This window comes from Hypanus sabinus, chromosome 1, assembly GCF_030144855.1.
Source record: "Hypanus sabinus isolate sHypSab1 chromosome 1, sHypSab1.hap1, whole genome shotgun sequence".
NCBI lineage: Eukaryota > Metazoa > Chordata > Chondrichthyes > Myliobatiformes > Dasyatidae > Hypanus > Hypanus sabinus.
In genome coordinates, this window is record NC_082706.1 from 174408723 (window position 1) to 174428063 (window position 19341).

The 19341-nt window shown below is 40.3% G+C and overlaps 2 long non-coding RNA genes across 3 annotated transcripts in view; one reads left to right on the top strand and one right to left on the bottom strand.

The window, feature by feature from the left end:
- LOC132382145 (uncharacterized) overlaps positions 1-8412 on the bottom strand; it is a 29289-nt gene extending 20877 nt beyond the window's left edge. The window contains exons 1-2 of one of the 2 annotated variants that reach the window (XR_009508224.1): positions 8315-8412; positions 851-1054 (exon numbers count right to left, since the gene is read on the bottom strand). This is a non-coding gene — a long non-coding RNA (uncharacterized LOC132382145). Of the gene's footprint in view, positions 1-850; positions 1055-6196; positions 6418-8314 lie in introns of those variants that run through there. The other variant, XR_009508220.1, reaches the window with a different exon arrangement.
- Positions 8413-8472: 60 nt separating this feature from the next.
- On the top strand, positions 8473-19092 carry LOC132382197 (uncharacterized). Its single transcript, XR_009508236.1, has 3 exons — positions 8473-8575; positions 10709-10793; positions 18395-19092. It is a non-coding gene; the product is annotated as an uncharacterized LOC132382197 (long non-coding RNA).
- The last annotated feature ends 249 nt before the right edge of the window (positions 19093-19341 follow it).

Below are 19341 nucleotides of genomic sequence, written 5' to 3' on the forward strand. Positions count from 1 at the left end.
TGGCTAAATAGACAATAGACAATAGACAATAGGTGCAGAAGTAGACCATTCGGCCCCTCAAGTCTGCACCGCCATTCTGAGATCATGGCTGATCATTCACTATCAATACCCAGTCCCTGCCTTGTCCCCATATCCCTTGATTCCCCTATCCATCAGATATCTATCTAGCTCCTTCTTAAAGAAACTGCCCATCATCTCTGTTCCAAAGGGACATTCCAAACCTGTAATGCACATGATGCTGTCATAATATGCAGATTATGCATGCTTTTGTGTGTGCTAATTCACACCAATCTACAGCCACTAATGTGCTGCATTTCACAGCCTTATGGCATTTTACAACAGCATTATGCTGTCATATTTCTTTCCAGATAGATATATTGCAGCCCTTCAATATTTTTACAGTTTTATGGGATCTATAAGTAATCATCTTTGATGTACCTGGCAGGCTGAGGTGTATTTCTCAAAGCTGGGCAAATTTACAAACTCTACTATTTTCTTCTCAAGGTTTTAGAAAGTCCAAATCTTTAATGGGCAATTTCAAAGTAAGAGTATGGGCAGACGTTGCTTCATTGTAGTTTGGTATCTTATTAAATATCCTTTGCCAAATTCCATCATCCCTTCAGTGAAGATTATGTCAAGGTAGGTACCTCCGCTTAAAAGTGAGATACATGTTTTTAAATCAAAAATATTAATTCCATTTATAGGGTTTTATCTAGGGTGGGGAAATGTTGGTGGGTATGTTTGTATCTTCCTGCCTGTGCTATTCCATTTGAATTCCAAGAATGAAGTATTTTCTCCAGTTATTTCTTCATTTAATATTTTTGATCCACAAGTTTTTGGTTGTGCCTACCACTAAATAGCCGGCTGGTTGCGTAGTGGCATCAGCGCTGGGCTTCAGAGTGAAGGCTCCCGAGTTCGAATCCGGCCGGCTGGATTCTGCCAGGTTTCAGATGCCCAAGACACACCGTATGATGAGCAATCACCAAAAAGATCGGTGCAAAAAGCTTGTAACGGCGCCCTGACGACTCCACCAGGAGTTAAGGGTATGTGAGCACTATGAAACAAAGAAGAGGAGAAAAAGAAAATCCAACAAATTCAGCAAGAGGCAATGACGGAAGGCATTTTTGTCACATCACACTGCCAGAATAACTTTTCTCATAGCATTCAAATTGTACCTGAATGTTTTTATGGTTGTCAATGACCTACTTAGCCATCATGCATCCTTATGTAACAGTTCATTATACCCACATTAGTTGACGGAGATGTAATACTGGGTGCATTATTTTTCAGAGTACAGTACAGGACTATCCTTATTAACACAAGTGTGTCACATAATTTAGTAATAATGGAAATATATACAGTGGTTGTGTACATTTTTATAAGTGATAAATCCAAAATGGTGTGGCCATTCTTATTTTAATATCATGTTTGGTTATCAGAATCAGCATTAATAGCACTGGCTTATGTGGTGAAATACAATGCAAAACATCATATGAATTACAGAAAGTACACACACACACACACACACACACACACACACACACACACACACACACACACTTGTGGCCTAAGGTAGAAGGAGATGACTTATTAACTTCAAACTTTCTGCATAATCACTCAAAGAGTTGACCTGCACGGGCATGTAAAGAGAGCCATATAACACTTCTCCTTCTATCTTAGGCCACAAACTAATCAATCACCCAACTGGGACACTTTCTGGAGGTCCAAGATCCATATGCTCCATGACCACTCAGCTAAGCGTGTTAATGTAGGAGGGGACTATGTTGAAAAATAAATGTGCTAGGTTTTCTAAAATTGACTCCTTCTGTCTTAGGCCATGAACATATCAATCCCCCCTTGTGTATATATGTATGTATGTATGTATATAAATAGTTATGTTAAATAAGTAGTGCAAAAATAGAAATAAAAAGTAGTGGGTTTGTATTCATGGGTTCAATGTCCATTCAGAAATTGGATAGCAGAGGGTAAGAAGCTGTTCCTGAACCATTGACTGTGCTTTCAGGCTCCTGTACCTCCTTCCTAATGGTAGCAATGAGAACAAGGCATGACCTGTGCGATTGGGGTCCTTAATGATGGACATTACTTTTTTGAGGCTTCACTCCTCGAAGATGTCCTGGATACTATGGAGGCTAGCGCCCGTGACACAGAGCTGACTAAGTTTACAACTCTGTGCAACTTACTTTGATCCTGTGCAGTAGTGACCGCCACCTCCCCATACCAGATTGTGATGTAGCCAGTTAGAGTGCAGTCTATGGTAAACCTGTAGAAATTTTCTGGTGTTTTTGGTGACATACAAAATCTCCTCAAACTCCTAATGAAATTTAGTTGCTTTCATTCCTGCTTTGTAGCTGTATCAATATGTTGGGTCCAGGTTAGATCCTCAGAGATGTTGACACCCCAGGAACCCTCAGCTTACTCTTTCTAAAGTCTTTGGTCATACTAACGCTGAATGTGCAAGGCTAATGCTGCAACACCATTCAATTAGCTATATATCTTACACCTGTACGCCCTCTCGTCATCATCTGAAATTCTGCCAACAACCGTTGTGTTGTCAGCAAATTTATAGATGGCATTTGAGCTGTGCCTAGCCATCCAGTCATGGGTGTAGCGAGAGTAGAGCAATGAGTGGGCTAAACACACACCGTGAGGTGCACCAGTGTTGATTGTTAGGGAGGTGGAGATGTTATTTCCGATCTGCACAGGTTGTGGTCTTCTTAAAAGCCCCTTAAAAGATGAACAAATTTATCTTACTCCTGAGATGAGAACACTTCTTCACACAACTTAATATCCAGTTGATGGTTTTCCACTGGACAATGACTTTTACCCCAGGTAAGGTCGCCCTCCCTCAATACATTTCACATAAGCAGCTTCCCCGATTCTACAGCAGTAAGTCGGCAAACTTGCACATTCCTCTCCACTAAGTAACTTTCTGCCACCCATTACAACTTCCTGCTTAAGTATCGATGCCCCAGCAAAAAAAAAGAACTCCCAGACTAGCAGCCAAGTTCTCAGAGCAAGTTTATACTTGTCAGTAACATATTCAAATTAGGAGAAGCCCCCAACATGCAGTGTAGCAAAGCCAGACTTCTGTGCCTACACAATTGATTAAAGTCAGTAACTATTTTTTCCTGTTTGCAAAAGCACAACTAAAATCAAAAAACAAGAAAACAGAAAAGCAGGAGTAAAATATGAAGTTGCGTGAGGTTGTTTGCTGATGTCAGGTGTGAAATGAGTAGATAGTGAAGAATTCAGATCAGTGGAAAAGTATACAGGAAATCTTTATCTATCAGCAACAAAGTGTACTTTGAAGGTTGGAATTGTCACCACTCACTTGAAAACGATAAATTCTAAACCACAACCACAACAACAAGCATTTCTACTTTGTCTTTTACTTCATAAGAAATACTTAAGATGTTTCAAAGAGTGCTCAGAGAGAGAAGAAAAACTGACACTAAGGTATGCTAAGAGGCCTGGTGACCTTAAGGATTTAAATGAAGAGTAAGAGATGGAGAGATGATGAGTTTAGGAAAGAATTCCAAAGTGTAGGATTTGTGTTTAACTGGCGGATTGATTAAAATCAAATATGTGTGAGGGAGAAGTACTATCCCTGGTTGCCTGCCATTACTTTTTAGGAGACTGGTGGAACCCCAGTACAAAAGATTACTACTGGCTATTCACAGTCCACCTATGGGATTCCGCTTGTCTTCCACTGAATATAAAACAGATTAGGAGAAACCTTTGGTGAAGTATTAGCAGCACTGATTTTGTCGGAATAAGATTCAATTAGGCACATTCAAACTGCAGTACATAGAGTCATTAAGTCATAAGATCGTTCAGCATAGAAACAGACTCATCAGACGACAGTACCGTCTCTGTGCCAACCATCAGATACTTTTCTATGCTAACCCTGTTGCTCAACACTCAGCCCATTGCTTTTATGCAATGCAACAAGTGTTTATCTAAATATGGCTCGTCTTCCGCCACCACTTCAGGTACTGGCTTCTAAGTTTCAAATGACCCTTGTGTGAAGAAATCTTTGTCAGATCCCTTATCTCTTAGTTAAACCCATGCCCTCTGGTCATAAACACCTCAGCTAAGCATTTTCCACTAGGTTTCTCACTATCTCAATCTAAGATTCTCAAAATTTTGTATATCACTGTCAGGTCACCGCTCAGCCTTTTCCACAGCCAAAGAAAAGAAAACTGGTTTTGTCTTTCCTTATAGCTGAAGTCCTCTGTCCCAGACATCCCGAATCCCACCCCACCCAGTGCAATTACGTCCTTTCTATAACATGGTGACCTGACCCACACATAGTACTGTTGTGTTGGCCTAACTATTGTTTAATGTAGTTGTATCATAGCCTCTCTGCTTTTAAATCTATGTCCCAGCTAATGAAGATAAGCATATGTATGCTTTCTTAATCATCTTATTTATTTGTGATTCTGCCCTCAAGATACTTGGACAGAGACAGCAAAATCCCTTTGTTCCTGTGTATTCTCTATAATGCTACCACTTATTGTTACATCCTAGCCTTATTAACACCATAAACACAAGCGATTCTGCAGACAAGGAAATGGAGGACAAACTGAACAAGTATGTTGCACATGAGGCTGATTAACTGGTTAAGAGCCCATGGTATTACAGGAAAGATACTATCATGGATAGAGCATTGTCTGATTGGCGGGAGTAAAGAGTGGGAATAATGGAATGTGTTTGGGATTGGCTGCCTGTGACTAGTGGTGTTCCACAGGGGTCTGTGTCAAGACTGCTTCTTTTTATGTTGACCGTCAACAAATTGGATGATGAACTGACGGCTTTGTGGCCAAGTTTGCAGACGTTACTAAGGGGCAGGTAGTGTTGAGGAAGTAGAGAGGCTGCAGAAGGACTTAGACAGATTAGGAGAATGGGCAGATGGAATACAGTACTGAGAAGTATATGGTCATGCACTTTGGCAGAAGGAATGAAAGCATATACTGTTTTCTAAATGGGGAGAAAATTCAGAAACCCGATGTACAAAGACACTTTGGAATCCTTGTGCAGGATTCCCTAAAAGTTAATTTGCAGGTTGTATTGGTGGTGAGGAAAGTGGATGTAATGTCAGCATTCATTTCAAGAGAACTAGCAGATAAAAGCAAGGATGTAATGCTACCTCCCTCTTCACCAATTTCCATATTGTCTGCAAACTTTGCAACAAAGGTATCAATTCCATCATCCAAATCATTGACATACAGCATAAAAAGAATCAGTCCCAACACACGACCCCTGTGGAACACCACCAGTCGCTGGCAGCCAACCAGAAAAGCCTCCTTTATTCCCACTCCTTGCCTCCTGCCAATCAGCCACTCCTTTATCCATGCTAGTATCTTTCCTGTAACACCATGGGCTCTTAATTTGCTAAGCTGCCTTATACGTGCCACCTTGTCAAAGGCCTTCAGAAATTCCAAGTACACAACATCAACCAATTCTTCTTGCTTGTAATTTCTTTCAATAATCCCAACAGATTTGTCAGGCAAGACTTCCACTTGAGGAAACCATACTGACTATGGCCTCCCAGTCCCCCAAACCACATCCTCAGCAATCAACTTTAACATCTCCAGCTGAGGTCAGGCTAACTGGCCTATAATTTCCTTTCTTCTGATGTTTGCAATCTTCCAGTATTCCAGAACCATTCCAGAATCTAGTGATTTTAGAAGAATCATTACTAATACCTCCACAATCTTTTCAGCCACCTGTTTCAGAACCCTGGAGTGTACACCATCTGGCCCAGGTGACTTAATCTGGCTTCAAATGTTTTAGTTTCCCAAGAACCTTCTCTTTAGTAATGTTAACTTCACACACTTCATGACCCCTAACACCTTGAACTTCCATCATAATTCTAGTGTTTTCCACAGTGAAGACTGATGCAAAATACTTATTCAGCTTGTCCATCATTTCCTAGTTCCCCATCACAACTTCTCCGAATCACTTTCCAGTGGTCCCATATCTACTCTCTTCTACACGTTATGTATTTGAAGAAACCTTTGGTAACCTCATGTTTACGTCTTACAAGAGTCACTGGACAGGTACAACTGTATTTCTATGTTATATTAACTGTCCAGTTGTACATACTATTTATTATAAATTAATATAAATTACACATTGCAATTCGAGGTAGCAGAAAGATAATTAACCCTACCTTTTGCTATCTGTGGTACATTTCCATAATACATCAGGTATGCAGCAGTGGAAAAATAGAATCAAATTATCCTTTGGATCCTTAATAACCTGTGAACCCCAGCTCCATATTGCAGAATTATTACAGCCAACCCCTTGCCAATTTGGACAAGCTTGGCTGCATTATTATTTTTATTTTATTGAGATATAGCACAGAATAGGCCTTTCCAGCCCTTCGAGCCACACTGCTCAGCAACGCCTGATTTAACTCTAGCTTAATCACGGGACAGTTTACAATGACCAATTAACCTACCAACCGGTACGTCTTTGGACTGCGGGGGGATTCTGGAGCATCTGGGGAGAACGTACAAACTCCTTACAGGCAGCAGGCAGGGATTTATCTCGGTAAACTAAGAAGGAGAGAAATTCTAAAGTTTAAAGATCCATTTATTATCAAAGTATACAACTTGGAGTGATTTCTTCTTTGACCACCTTTCAGTAAAAACATTGCAAGCACTACTGAATCTACCTGCAGGAACGTTAAGGGCAAGAAACATGGGCATAACTAAGAAGCTCCCATGGTTGAATAATTAACTGATGTGCAGTGTCCATGATCACACATTAATAAAGGCTATTCGACTGAGGCGCTGGAAGACTGACAACATTTGTAGAACTGTGCCCCAGCATGAATAATTTGCTTCGATGGAGAACTTGTGAAAGAAGAAAGCAGGGGATAAGGGAACTGCTTTCCTAAGTTACGTGAACCTCATAATATATCTTAAGGGCTCAGTTTAGCTGTAGTAGCGTGGGTGTTGTGAGATATATCTGCATGGCTCTAGCCTATCCTATAACAACAAAGTGAAAATAAATTAACTGACTTGTCAAAAAGCTTTTTGTTACCAATCAATCAAGTGCTGAGAAACCCGGATGGATGAAACCATTTTACATTGTTTGGGATTAATAGTTGGCAGATAGTGAATAGGTTCTGACTGCACAGCTGCAAGTGTGATGGTCATTTTGAATATTGTTGGCTCTGCATGGCATTGATATGTAAATTGCTTGATAGTGTGGTTTTCTATGGGTGAATGTGGTGTGCAAAGATTAACCCTTGGAGAAATGCAGGGGAATTTGTCCACGAAATGGAAAATAGAAAACAGGAGGTAACATACCAGTCAGAAACCTGATAAAACTCCAGTTTTGCAGCACAAAACTGAAATGTAGAAAATCATTCACCTCTATTGGTTATCAGTTTTCTTTGCAGGGAAACAAAGATTGAATGACAAATCATGCTCTGATGTTACTATTTTATACATAAAAAGTTCGACTTTAATCCTAATTGCCCAACAGGAACAGGGTGGCGAGACCGAGGCTACTTTGGAGTATGATCATTTCCCTCTTCAATAATGATGCTTTTGTAAATCAAAATATCTGCAGATGCCTGTGTGCCCATCTTAGTTTTTAACTCCCAGGTCTCATTAATATTTAAATTTCAAGGTTCAGTGATGCCATCCAGACCTGCTGGTTGGCAGCTTTGAAGTCTGGTGCCAAGGCCAGAGAGAAAGCTGGCAGGGGGCATGATCAAGAATATTCCACCTGGCCTCAATAAAAAAAACTAGGCCCTACCTCCCAACTGAAACCTTCCCTCAAGTGCTGGTTGCTACTCAATCCACGGTTAGGATCTCCTACAGCTGGTAATATATTAGCTTGATCGCCTTGTTTGTGGTGTTAATGATTTTGCTTTATTTACCTTTGTGTTGTTGACTGATTAAATTGACTGTGATTTTTACGAAACCTGCAAATTAGTCCGGAATTAATGACTCAAATATAATGCTTATTGGCTGAGTATGCACTTGTCAGGGGAGCACCCAAGAAATAGAAGTCAGGAAAATGCAGCGTTCAGTATTTTCATACAAGATTAGTTGGCCCTTCCATCTGAAGGTTGTATTAACACATAGAATAAATTTTATTAGGTTATCTTTTGTATGTTTTTCATATGCTCACACCACAGTATTCAGCGTTCATGCTTTCAGTGAAACAAATATGAAATATGTTGTTTAAGTGGCAGTTTTCCTGATTCAGTATTGGGAAAGAATGAATCCAAACCTCTATTTATAAAAACCACAGTAAACAGACTACTGACCTGTTCCAAATACCATGCTGAATTCCAACAGGGCAATTACGTTGGTTGGGAGATGAGTAGTGGCCCTCCCCCATCAACATATCTAGCTCGATTGCCTGGGTGAGAGTTATGAGTCAGGCTAATGAGCTGACCACATAAAAAAAAGGCCTTTGTTATGGAAACGACCTAGAGCACGATCTGCTGGATGTGGAAGGAATTGGTTGCCTCATGTGCCACCAGGCGAAGAGCAGAGGCTATTAAAGGGAAACTAATCTTTATCAGGTATGTATGTGCATGTTTAGCTGCAGTCCTCTGTTGCTTTGTTCTCTGATACAATCAGTGACCTTAGAATTGCTTCCATGAATCTGTGAGCATCAATTGAAATAGAACAGATGTACTGAGACTGAAATGGGCTCAAGTGTTGAGAGAACCATGCTCTTTCTGTTTTTTTTTTGAATTTGCCCCAGAATGTTCAATCAAATCAGTGTGAATAGAACAGGGATTAAAACAGGAAGGGATAGTTGTTTTCTCTTTCCCTCTTCTCAAGGTAAAAACTAGAATATCACGAATGACTAGCGACCAGCGTGAAGCCATTACAGTATTGGAGCTTGGAGTACAATTCCAGCTCTGTCTGTAAGGAATTTGTACATCCATCCTGTGAATGTTGCATTTCCTCCCACATTCCAAAGTCAAACTAGGTTAATTGGACATTGTAAATTGTCCTGTGATTAGGGTAGATTGCCGAGCCGGTAGGGCCTGTTCAGGACAGTATCTCTAAGTCAATCAATAAATAAAATGACTTAGTGCTGATTTTGGCACAGGTTGCATTCAGATTTCTGCTGACCTCATTCGTTTTTTCTACCTTCAGCAGTTGTGTTTTTAATACCTGAAGTCAAGTTATTCCAGAGATCTGTCGATCCTGTGTCAACTGAGTATATTCGAGCACATCTTGAAAATCCTTTTAGACTGCAGAGAAATCAAGGATGATGAGAAATGGGCAAGTTAATGGGTCTGAGGCCAGTGTAAAGATCAGTAATGATCATATAATGAAGCAGATTTGAGGCACTGTGTAAGCTACATCTGTACGTCGCTTTTAAGTTATTAAGTGTACTGTATATATTTGGAAGATCATAAACTATTTTGCATGATTATTCCATATGGATTTTCAGCAATGGTTAATTTAAAGGATAATGATGAATGGCTAATTTACTGCTGCCTAGTAGGCTACAAGTTTAGTGCCAGGTCTGTGGTCCTGATTTTAAATTTCCTTAATCATCAAAGGCTAATTTGTTGTTCAGATTCTGTATAGTCAAACTTATGAATAACACTGTTGGAGATGAAACTTCCTAAGCAGTCAATAGAGATAGAGAATAACTTACTTCTCCAGATCTGTGGGCTCTAAGTGACCAATGAAGACAGTGACTGACTTCCACAAATGGGACAGATGATGCTTGACGTGAGTAGTTTGTTAGATGATATGCGTTTTCCATTGTTAATGGAGGTTTCTGCGTCCTACCAGTGTTTGGACTCGAAGTTCTCAATGCCATCCCAAAAGATACTTCTCTACTTTGAGCCGTGATGGGCCAGAGCTAACCAGGATTTGTTCAAGAAGCTCTGAACGTATTGTTGAATCTTTTCCTTATTTGACTTGGTCATTCCCTTCCATGACAGAACTTGAGAATTGTCAATCAAGTGTTGGGCATGCAGGTGATGTAGCCTGAGCAACTTAGCCACTGAGTGTAACTGGAGTCTCAATGCTAGTGATGCTGGCGTGAGAAAGGGCATTGATGTTGATTTACTTGTCCTTGCATTGAATCTGGAGTATTTTGCAAGGACAGTGTTGGTGGAATCTTCCCAGAGCCTTGACATGACTCATAGGTAGTCTAGGTTTCAGAAGCAGATACAATGCAGAAATCACTGCAGCCCAGCACACAATGAGTTTTGTGTCAGATTTGAGATCATGATTTTTAAATTTACTTAATTATCAAAGCCTTTGCAAGTGATTGAAGATGATGGCCGGTTTCAGCATTATTGTCTGCCTTTGCCAGGAGGTGGTTCCTGAGAGAAAAAAATTGTTTTCAATGTCCAGGGTCTTGCTATGAAGCATTGTGGTTTGAGGGTAATGTTGTACAGCAGGTGCAGGTTGGCAGAGGATGTTTGTCTTGCAGGTGTTCAGTATGAAGCCTATCCCTGCATATGCTTGAATGAATGAATCGTTGAAGGATTGAGGCTTGCTTTCCCAGTGTGCAGAGAAACAACACTGTCTGCATATTGCAGTTCGATGGTAGATCTTGGATGTTATTGCCTCTGGATTATTGTCTCCACATTGTGCAACACTGAAGTGAGCAAGGTTAGCAAAAGTTCAGTGACAGATTTACTTGACACCAATCTTTAATATATTTAATTCTGTTGTAGACCCACTTGTTGGGATCATGACTTGGATGTGGTCATGAAGCAAAAAGAAGATTGAGATGAGTTTTCCATGGGAGTCCGATGTATGGTGAGTACCAAGCAATTCCATCTGGTTGATGAAGATGCATTTTTCTTGAAGGTGTAATCTGATGAAAATCAATCCATGGTTTCTCTATGAAAGAATCTACACTACAATGTGAGGAGCAGCTCTCACCATGATTCCCAAAGTTGCTTTTAATTATGTCCCATATATTGCTGTCAATTCAGCATCCACCCATCTAACATGGATATTTAAGGGTAGATATTTTTAAGATAGTCAAGGGTGATCTAGAGGTGATCATTTCATAAATCTTTCAAGATCTTCACCTGCAATCCTGGAATGATAAATACAGATTTAGTATACTCAGCACCAACCACCTGTGAATTCTGAAATTTTCACATATAGGAACAGAATATTCTCCTGTGGCCTTATGCTCGATGGTTGTGATATGGTAATACATTGGCTGAAGCCAATTCCAAAATTCAGTTGTATTGACTACAAACTGAATTTCACCTGCAAATTTGAGTGATGATGTATGATAATATGACGGAAGGCCATATTTAGTTGACACATCCTGCTATTAATTTCTACCCTTGAGCGATGCTATACTTCGTCTTCTGAAAGCCGTTCTAAATTCCTTTAAAATATCATCTCGATGCTGTTCCAGCGCAGCGAGGGTCTCAGAAGGCAGAGCGGGAACTTCCTTTCTCCCGCTTTTAGAACTCTTGTTAGACATTGTAAGGTAGATGTGTTCACAGGCAAGTGAAAGAAACCAAATAAAGTTCCTAACTAAGGTTTAAAACATGGAGACATTTAGTGCAAAGATAGCGAAAATAACGGAACAAAAGTTCGGAGCAGCTAAGCAATCGCCATCTTACCGCCATACTTGGTCTTCTAAAGTTTTTGCCCAGTTGATCATAGTGGCCTTCGTTTCACTTTGATGTTTGTTCCTACCCCATTAAAGTGCTGCAGCAGGCCCTTTGGAGAGATAACCCTTCCTGGCACGAGAACACTTGTTGTCTGTAGGGCAGGTGCCAACACTGGCAGATCACTAAACTGTTTGGCAGAAAAATGGCTGCTCTGTTTCCCGCACTATCACAAATACTAAATTTTATTTCTGGGTTCTTAGTGTTGAGGCCTATCCTGTAAATGCGAATAGTGTTACATATTTAAAAAAAACCTTTTTCTTCATTTACATTTATCTGGTTAAAATCGTCTAGGAATTTGGCTGCTTTTGCTTTATTGTCTGAAGATATTGTTATTAGATTGAATGTGGATTTTCTTTCCTTGTATCACCCATCTCTGTATTTAGTTACATAGTAAGTGTTTCATACTCAAAAAACAATATTTAAAGCAAACCATGCATTGGCAATCAATGATGCAAAGCCAAAAAAAAAACATCTTTGAGTAAGATGATTCTACTGAGACCCATTTAGTGCTTTGCTATTGAAGATAACCACTTTCAGCCATTGTTTACAAAATCATTAGTGGTGGGTTTGCTGTTCAAAGCTTTTCATGAAGGAAGACAAGGTTGTGGTCCTGATGCAGCCTTTTGACCCAATACCACTGACAATTCCTTTCACTTCACAGATGCTGCTTGACCCATTGAGTTCAGCCAGGTGCTTGTCGCTCGGGTATTTGTTGAAACTGCTTCTACTCAGCATGATTACTATTCTATTTCTGTAATAGGATAAATATTTTTAATGTTTGTTGAGGAGCAGTTGAAACTAAAGTAAGTTGGGGGCAAAGATCCACCAGTTAGGGGCATGAAGGAATATAATGTGAAGAGCAAGAGGATAAGACATGAAAGAATAGGACCTATCAGTGGGAAAGTGTGTATGGAACCGGAGGAAACAGTAGAGGTACTTAATGAAAACTTTGCGTCAGTATGCATTATGGAGAAGGATCTTGGTGATTGTAGTGAAGACTTGCAGCGGACTGAAAAGCTTGAGCATGTAGATATTAAGGAAGACGATGTGCTGGAGCTTTTAGAAAGCATCAAGTTGGATAAGTCGCCGGGTCTGGATGAGATGTACCCCAGGCTACTGTGGGAGGTGAGGGAAGAGATGGCCGAGCCTCTGGTGATCATCAATGGGGATGGGAGAGGTTCCAGAGGATTGGAGGGTTGCGAATGTTGTTCCTTTATTCAAGAAAGGGATTAAAGATAGCCCAGGAAATTATAGATCAGTGAGTCTTGCCTCAGTGGTTGGTAAGCTGATGGAGAAGATCCTGAGAGACAGGATTTATGAACATTTGGAGAGGTCTAATATGATTAGGAATAGTCAGTATGGCTTTGTCAAGGGCAGGTCATGCCTTACAAGCCTGATTGAATTTTTTGAGGATGAGACTAAATACAGTGATGAAGGAAGAGCCGTAGATGTAGTGTATATGGATTTCAGCAAGGCATTTGATAAGGTATACCATGCAAGGCTTATTGAGAAAGCAAGGAGGAATGGGATCCAAGGGGACATTGCTTTGTGGATGCAGAAACGGCTTGCCCACAGAAGGCAAAGAGTGGTTGCAGACGGGTCATATTCTGCATGGAGGCCGGTGACCAGTGATGTGCCTCAGGGATCTGTTCTGGGACCCCTACTCTTAGTGATTTTTATAAATGACCTGGATGAGGAAGTGGAGGGATGGGTTAGTAAGTTTGCAGATGACATAAAGGTTGGGGGTGTTGTGGATAGTGTGGAGGGCTGTCAGAGGTTGCAGATGGACATTGATAGGATGCAAAACTGGGCTGAGAAGTGGCAGATGGAGTTCAACCCAGATAAGTGTGAAGTGATTCATTTTGGTAGATCAAATATGATGGCAGAATATAGTATTAATGGTAAGACTCTTGACAGTGTGGATGATCAGAGGGATCTTGGAGTCTGAGTCCATAGGACACTCAAAGCAGCTGCGCAGGTTGACTCTGTGGTTAAGAAGTCGTATTGTGTATTGGCCTCTATCAATCGAGGAATTGAACTTAGGAGCTGAGAGGTGATGTTGCAGCTATATAAGACCCTGGTCAGACCCCACTTGGAGTACTGTGCTCAGTTCTGGTCACCTCACTACAGGAAGGATGTGGAAACCATAGAAAGGGTGCAGAGGATATTTACAAGGATGTTGCCTGGATTGGGGAGCATTCCTTATGAGAATAGGTTGAGTGAACTCGGCCTTTTCTCCTTGGAGCGACAGAGGATGAGAGGTGACCTGATAGAGGTGTACAAGATGATAAGAGATATTGATCATGTGGATAGTCAGAGGCATTTTCCCAGTGCTGAAATTGATTGTCACAAGATAACACAGGTTTAGGGTGCTTGGAAGTAGGTACAGAGGAGATGTCAGGGGTAAGTTTTTACTCAGAGAGAGGTGAGTGCATGGAATGGGCTGCCGGCAATGGTGGTGGGGGCGGATACAATAGGGTCTTTTAAGAAACTTTTGGATAGGTACATGGAGCTTTGGAAAATAGAGGGCTAGTAATTTCGGGTAAGGTAGGGACATGTTCGGCAGAACTTTGTGGGCCGAAGGGCCTGTATTGTGCTGTAGGTTTTCTATGTTCTATAAAACTGCATCACCAGCTTCACTAAAAGGCAAATAAGATATTTATAAAAGCAAGTTTAGAGCACAGAACAGGCATGGAAATCAGGATGTCTAAAGTTTCTGGTATCAATGGAAAGGCAAGAGGGCAGTTGGATACAGTATATGAAAGGCAAGAATAAGACCAAGGGCTATTAGTGCATCAGTGGAAGTCTTTGATTCCTACAATCACCTCCTTATCAAAGCAGAAATGGAAGTAAATTATCCTTGATCTAAAAGAACTACTTAAGAACTATCTCTCTCCTACATGACCCTCCTCTACAAGAACCCCTCTTTCATAATTCCAGTCCTTTTTTTCTAACTCATTCAGCCTATTGTCAATGGATCCTAGGAAGGTATCTACACAGTCATCCCTGACCTGCTTCAGGTTTTTTTTTCAATGACACGAAGATTTTAGACCTGAATTTGTTAGAATCTTGCTCGTCATGGAATAAAGGGCAAAATTGAGTTCATAGTCCAGAGACTGAGTTCAAGGGGTTAAATGTCTTCCACCTATGTTTGTAAGTACTGTACAAAGAAGGATTAACTTATTTTTCTCTTCCCCCGTTTGTAGAAACTATCACATGTGCAGTATATTTCAGAAATCTGGGAAACAGAAATTGCCCACTTGTAACAGAGACGGACTCATTTTTTGTCCAATGTATTTATCTGACTCATTGTTTCATTTTCTGTCTCTCATCATGACCCATTTCTGAGAAATAAGCACGTTAGTTCTTTTTAATGCGAAGTCTGTTTTATCAACTGAACACAGGAAACAGAAACGATCTCATCATTAGAGTATTATCTCCCAGCATAACAGACAATAAAGGCTGTTATTATAGTTCAGGCACTCACCTGTTAAAAGATTTCACTCTGAAAGCTGCTCTGTGGGGAAGGGGGGAAAAAAACAAATGTTCTGTGAAGGTACAACGCTCTTGGGAATTTTCAGCTGAGTTCTTTAGGAAAGAAGGCATTTTGATGACATTAACACAACTGTTAATAGAGCTGCAGTCAGCGCATAACCAACAGTCAGTTAACTTCAAATAAGCCCTTCCCGATACAAGGACTGAATCCTAATGTGTCAATCTGCCACTTAATCACACACATTTAAATTTCCCATCAAAGAGTACATTTAAATTCAAAGATATGCTACATAGTGAAGTGATATTTCACTATCGCCACTGTATTAACTATTCCTTTAGGCCTCCATTTTAAAACTGTGAGACATAAAGACACTTAAAATATGTTTACCACTGTCAGGGACACTAGCAAATAACTCAATAATACCCACTTCCAGTTCCAACTTCACATTTTTGCCCTCTCCTGACTGATGATGCTGACTCATTAGCAAGGCATGGAGAGCCAGCGCCCTCTAGTATCTTAGACAAGATTCCTTTCTTCTAAAGGGTCATGATTTTTGACTTGGGTAAAATTCGAAGCATATATGTACATATTGAAGTGTGATTCACATATGTCAAGCAGCAATCTGCGGCTCCACAATTATTCCCAGGGTATTTCCACTTAAAGTATACGTGGTACAGTCCTACCTTCGGTAATGGCTCTGTTTCGAAACTTACCTATAACAAATGGAAAATCATGTTCTGCTTTATGATTTAAAGGGGCTATCTTGGGATTTATAGTAATACAGAAGGTTGTGTCCTTAGATCCCTACTCTACTCCCCGTACACTCATGATTGTGTGACTAGATACTGCTCTAACTTCATCTACAAGCTTGCAGATGATACTACTGTAATGGATCGTATCTAAAATAACAATGAGTCGGAGGGAAGGAAGGAGATAGAAAGCTTAGTAGCATGGTGTCATGACAACAACCTTTCCCTCGATGTCAGTAAAACAAAAGAGCCAGTCAGTAACTCTGGGAGGTGGCGCAGCACGCATGATCCTGTCTACGTTAGTGGTGTTGAGGTTGAGAGCTCCAAGATCCTAGAAGTGAACATCACCAATAACATGTCCTGGTGCAACCATATGCATGCCATAGCCCAGAAACCCCACCAATGCCTCTATTTCCTCAGAAGGCTGAAGAAATTTGGCCTGTCTCTGTTGACCCAAACCATTTTTTATTGATGGACCATAGAAAGCATCCTATCTAGTTTGGCAACTGCTCTGCATGTGACCCGACTGCAAGAAATTGCAGAGAGTTTTGGACACAGCTCAGCATATCAAGGAAACCAGTCTCCTCTTCAGTGGCTCTGTCTTACTTGTCACTGCCTCAGTAAAGCAACCATCATAATCAATGATCCCACCCACCCCAGGCATTCTCTCCTCTTCCATCGGGCAGAAGAATCAAAGACACATACCTCTGGGCTCAATGACAGCTTCTACTTTGCTGTTAGAAGACTACTGAGCCAGCACAAGAAGATGAACTCTTAATCTAACAATCTACTTCATTATGACATTGTTTACCTCCACTGCACTTTTACATTTACTGTTACATTTTCATTCTGCATTCTGTAATTGTCTTACCTTGTTCTACCTTGGTGCACTGCGATCTGTATGAACAATATACAAGACAAGCTTTTCTGTGTATTGGTACATGCCACAATTATAAACCAATTCCAATTCTAACTCGAATTCCAGTGACAGAAAGAGTTGTTTGGAGAATTTAGCAGGTTAGTAGTAGAGAACCAAGCATCTAAGATCCCTTAAATGGGAGAGATAAAAGGAAGGGGTAGGGCAGGAATGAGCTGAAATTGAGGGTGTGTAGGAAGAAGAGTGCTCTGTTTATAGTGATTTGTGTAAGAGAGAGGCAGTAAGTATTTATGATTGTTCTCGGATTTTCTATGCTTAATTAAAAAGTGGATTAAAGTGTGATTAATTAAGAAATGGATTTCTACATCTTATAAAGTAGAACTAAGCAATGTAAACTGCGGTATGATGGAGCGAGTTGTGAGTCTGAGCTTCAGTATGTAGGAGTTGTGCATATGGGTGCAGGGATGCCTCACTCTGGAACCCCTCCAGCCGAGAATACTGAGTTAGTCAGAGGCATTCTGGGAGAAAATAGTCCCTGGTCATGCACTAAATACAATGAAATGACTTCACATTTTGTTCCATTTCCAAATTTTGATTCAATTAAGGAGAAAGGAATAGAATTTGTGAAACAAGATGTAACACACAGCCACCTCTACGATCAGAATGTTCAAATTATCAATTAGCACCATAACTGCCAATAGTTATGTCCAATTGGAAGATTAGCAAGATCAACAGAATCCATTGCGTGACTATGAATCACCAGCCTTCTGACCAGCTGTTCACTTTGAATCTCCGTTGGAAACTAGGAACTCCCAGGCTTGGTACAGTCAACCTCTACTGCCAGTAATCTCAACTGCACCAAGGTTTTGTGGTGAAGCTACAGCTGGTTGATGTGACACCTCAGGAAGGAATGGGTCTCTGCTTCAGCCTGGCACTCTGTAAGATATAGCAATAGGGCATGGGCTGGCATTTACACTATAAGATCTGGTACATTAAATTACACAATGGGAAAATTGATAATAAAGGGAATTCAGTTGTCAGGCATTGCCTGTGAAGTTGAGAAACCAGCTTTGCAGGATGTATTTTGAAAGCAGGAGTCACATGAATGAGGACTGGTCACATGAACTTGCACTTGTGAGAGCATTGTGGTGTAATTTTGCCAATGTGAGGAATTGGTAAAGTTATTGAGAAATGAGTAAAGTTAGGAAGAGTTTGTCATGGGTGCACTTTGTGGTCATTGTTGTCTGGTAAAAATTAGCTGAATGGAAGGTCAAGGATGCCAGCTGAGATGAAATAAACTTTATTGGGGCTATGGCAAACAAACAATTGGAGGTTTTCCCCCATACTAACGCTTCTGTAAAACATAATTGTATCAAAAATATTAATGTGGAAAGACAATAAATAATTTGCATGACAAATTAGTAAATAAAGCAGAACGTGCATTGTCAAAACTTATTTTTGCCACACAAAACTGAAGAAAAAATTATCTCATGAAAATGTTTAATAAGCCGGATACAAAATACATTTTTTTTTACTTTGGACTGCATCATAGAAATCGCAAGAAAAATACAGATTTTATTTGATTTATTTTTATTTAGAGATGCAGCATGAAAGAAGACCTCTGGCCCACCGAGCTGTACCATCCAGAAACCCATCGATTTAGCCCACAGTCTAAAGACAGGGCAATTTACAATGACCAATTAACTTACTAACGTGTTAACTCTCTGGATTGTGGAAGAAACCAGAACACTCGGAGGAACTCCACGACCACATGGGAAGAACGTACAAACTTTCTTATAGGGAGGAAGCCAGAATTGAACTCTGAACTGAGATGCCACAAGCCGAGGTAGCATCATGCTGACTGCTATGCTACCGTGTCATCCAATCAAACTGATGGCTTCGAGCATGTCTCACAGTGATGATTGGAGATTCTTGAAGGTAAAATAAAGCTTACACAACACATCGTTAATGTTTCTTTACTCAGCCCAGAACCACCAAACGCATACAAAACTTTGTATTTTGTAAAATCTCTTTCGTGCACTCATTTACATATTATTATGAAAGCAAAATATGAGAAATTACAAACATGCAAAACCTCATGAGGTTTTGTGTTGTGCCTTTTAAATGATCAGTTTTCTGCAAGCTGTGGGAGAGGAATGTCTTGTACAATGTCACCGAAGACAATTTGTTGCTCCAGTTTCAATTCAGCTGCCTTCAGAGACATGGAATTCAGGCACTTCTGATGCATTTTGATCTCAGTTCAATTATTTATCCCTGCCATCGTTATGAATGTATATTCTCCTTCACAGTTTGTAACTGGCAGGGTCAGTAAGAGTTTCCATAAAATGCACACATTAGGGGATTGCTGAATAAAAGCTTCTTTGTTTTAGAATTTTCAACAGTTTTGCAGAATATTTATTTGTCTCTTTCTGTACATAAAATCTGTATTACATGAATTCAGCAAAATTCTGTTCCAGACGTTAGGTTCAAATACTGCAAATATAGTGGCATATTTCTGAACATCAGTGATGTCCAGCATGCTGTG